This window comes from Plectrocnemia conspersa, unplaced genomic scaffold, assembly GCF_051122295.1.
Source record: "Plectrocnemia conspersa isolate PC_06_02 unplaced genomic scaffold, ASM5112229v1 ptg000010l, whole genome shotgun sequence".
Taxonomy (NCBI): Eukaryota; Metazoa; Arthropoda; class Insecta; order Trichoptera; family Polycentropodidae; genus Plectrocnemia; species Plectrocnemia conspersa.
The window spans coordinates 24,082,628-24,086,324 of record NW_028277174.1 but is presented as its reverse complement, the minus strand read 5'-3'; positions in this window follow the sequence as shown (position 1 = coordinate 24,086,324).

Sequence of the window (3,697 nt, the reverse complement as noted above, 5' to 3'; positions counted from 1 at the left end):
TAAATAATTTATAAGGTCTATAGAAATGATATAAATGTTTATTGTTTTATTCACCAACATGTTCTTTGTGGGAAATACTTCAATGTGTCATATGTTATTAAATCAGTTTTCAACGATAAACTTTATACACTCTTGTGAACGTAACCGTCGTCTATTCCATGACTCTTTTTTATCAAAAATCAAAGCTGAAAACACTAACTTGCTATACTATATAGCAATTTAATAGTTTAGTCGCGGTAACCTCATATTGAGATTTTTGGAAAACTATTTCAATGAAAAAGTCTGCTCTCAGCTACTATTATTAAGTACTAAATGGCTTTCAATGTTATATTTCACTGCATATATCGTGGAATTTCTCAACGAATTTTAGTAAAAATTATTAAGAAAAAAAGGGCTTATGTATGAAACTAAATTATAAAATAAAGAAATTACGTTTTTTAAAACTCACCCAATTTTTTCTTTCTGGTCCACCGAGCCTGATCTGGCCCTTTACAAACAAGTGTCTCGGACACTGTTTTGAATAACTTTTATTTTTGCAAATTTTACGATAGAGTTTACAGTTTTGCTTTTAATATAGGCCCACTAAAGACTAGTCAAATAATTTAAAAATTTTGGATTTGGTCAGAGATGTAATCCATTGCGTGCACCAATGCCTTTATTGGTATTAGGGCCCTACGAGTCCAACCCTTCGGGTGGGTACCCAGCTTGTAACGGCCGGGTGAGGGGTTCACTACCCTCCGTAGTAGTACTAAATATGTTATTAGAGATACATTTGTGTTTTGGTCAAGCATTAAAGGGGACGGGTTCTCGTTGGCTAGCCAGCATTGCAATTGCATAGCATGCATTGGTCAGTCGGAATTCAAGTATTAGGCTTCCTAACCCACATTCAATATATTTTAAAACTCCAGAAGAAGTCTAACTAAATACTGTTTTGATATTCTTCTCAAGAAAATCTTAAAGCTATTTGAGTTGCTTGTATATATGTGGGCCTAATTTTTTTGTTCACAAGATAATTTGGGTCGCGGATGGACGACCAGGACCTTTTTTGTTCGGTAATGTGGCTGGATTGTTGCGTGTTTTGCGACCTCATTTTGCATTCAGGATACGAACTGAAAGTTGGCCAATCGAAATTGATCGCCGACGCCGCATTGAATATTCGTTTCGTTCGCCCCTTGTTATTCTTGCCTCCTAGCAAAATTGTATTACGGTTTAATCTACTTAAGGAACGCTATCTTAATGCGGACGCAAATAAAAATAAAAAAAGTAAGAAGAAAGACACGTACTTGTTTATGATGCGACACAGACGTGGTATATACAATTGAAGCAATAATATAAATAACCAGCTTCAAGGTTTTAATTAAAAAAATATACATCTTACAATTGATTGAGTATAGAGAAAGTGACGAGTGATATTTTCGCCATACCATATTTAAAACATTAACAAGATTGATACGGTTTTTAGGAGAGAAAAAATTAAAACATACATATCTTTTATAATGTAAGGTCTAGTTTCGAACTAGAATTACGATTCTTCAAATAATGTAAGGTTTCCTCTATAAATAAGAGCTTTGTCGGTCTCTAGATGAATGTTCCTTTGCTTTCCTTCCGCTTTTTGCTGTTCATTGTTTTCCCCGGAAAATTATAATTGGAAATTGCGAAAGGAGGGCGGATGGTGTGTGGCCTCCTTGTTGAGCCGGAGAAGGAAATTTACCGCAACATGTAAAAGTAACATTATTTCAATAATGGATCCAAGCATAGTTTCCACCTGCCCGGTAACGGCTAAGGGTGTATTTAAGGCGGTCAAAAAAAAGTGAACCACGCTCGCAAAACTCGCATTAATTAATGTTGAGTATATCTGTATAAAAATATACTTAATTCTAAACATTTTTAGTAACAAATGTTTAATGAGATGTTCGACTCAAAGCTTTATAATAAGTAATACTATAAAATGATTCACTGGAAAGTTTAAATGAACTTTTTTCATAATGTAGCATTAACGGTATTAAAAAGTTTATCAATCTTTTGATTGCTGTAAATGCCTAGCAATAAATTTTCTCAATAGTTCATTAAAGTGAAAATGAATCATTCGATTTTTATTTTTTCGAATATAGCGTTTTATAATTAAATGATTTGCAAAGAAACGTCTTAAATAAAGTAAATAGAGGTATTTAATAACCGTCCAAATTTACTTACCGGTTCTCGGGTATTTTAATATAAGCTAACCGGGTACTAGAATCAGTTCCGATTATTGTAAATATATACAAACATATTGCATATTTAAAAAAACGGTACATCTATCGAGGATTATATATGTAGCATATATGTTTAATATTAAATATAATATTTACATAGATTTTTTTTTTAATTTAATAGAAAAACCTTAATTACTACTAATTTATTTTAAGTACCAATACATTGCTTTTTATAATTTATAGAACTTCGATTTTTGGTTGGAAATTGCCACCAATGAAAAATAAAAGTTCACTTGCTTTTGAATTGGGTTGAATTGATAGAAAGTAATCGAAAAGCTTTTCTAGAATTTGCCTGCATTTCTGAGTATAATTTAAAAGTTCATAGTAGTTTTTTTAATTACCACGAATCCACTTCTTGAACTCTGGCATCGTTCGTTATAAAATTTATACTATTTCTAGCAATTTTCGATTTAATGCGTTTTCGATGTTTTAGTAGCTATTAAGATTTACTTTAAATTAAATTTGCTATATTTTGTACAATACTAGTAGCAAATGATTTTATTTGCATATTTAAAATTACGTGTGTATATATTATAGCTGACTAAAATTTCAAATTATTTTTGGAATAGTTGATGTTTGTAGAAAGATAATTGATATTAACACTATGCATGCCGAGCGGTTACACGGTGAAACTTCCGCATATTACGGAAACATAAAAAATCAATTTAATTTTTTTCATTAAAAGTTTATGTTTTCTGCGTTGTATTAAAAACATATTAAAAATGATAAATAGGTTGTGTCATAGAATAATAACACTTGATGAGAATGTGGCGCAGGGATTGTGTTACCTGACACAAACTGTTGGTGCAAGTATGGCAAATGTGTTCTGTCATCGGACTTAATAGTTTAAACAAATAATATTTTTATTTTTTCTAGTATTTTCATAGGTTTTACATCGTATACATATACACTAACAAAGCTCTGATTTTTTATATTGTTCAATAAAAAAATAGACTTATAGCTTTATTACGCTAACTAAATATTTTTAATAATTAGCAAATTACTTCAGAAAAAGATTTATTTGACCTTAATCAATTAAAGCATTATAAAGTATACGACTTTTGATTTAAAAACATATTTTTTATCATAGGTTTAAGAAATTTGACTATGTTATTCAGTCCAAAATCAATGCTGTTTTTTATATTAATTATTAAGTTGTATTTTATATTAAAATATTTGCAATGGTGTTGCTTAACTTTTTATGCCGATCTAAAGGTTTAAAACATGCATAAGTTTTAATTAATTGTACAATAATTTCAAAAAACTTTTTATGACCTAAATCAATTGAAACATTTTGTATGCATTCTTAATTTTTTTTTCATTATAAGCATTATATATTTTTACTGTGTCTTGAAGTACAAATTCAATGATAGTTTTTTTAGTTTCTGTTTAAAAACGTATTTTATGTCAAGATATTTTAAAAATGATTCTAGAAAATTTTTCAG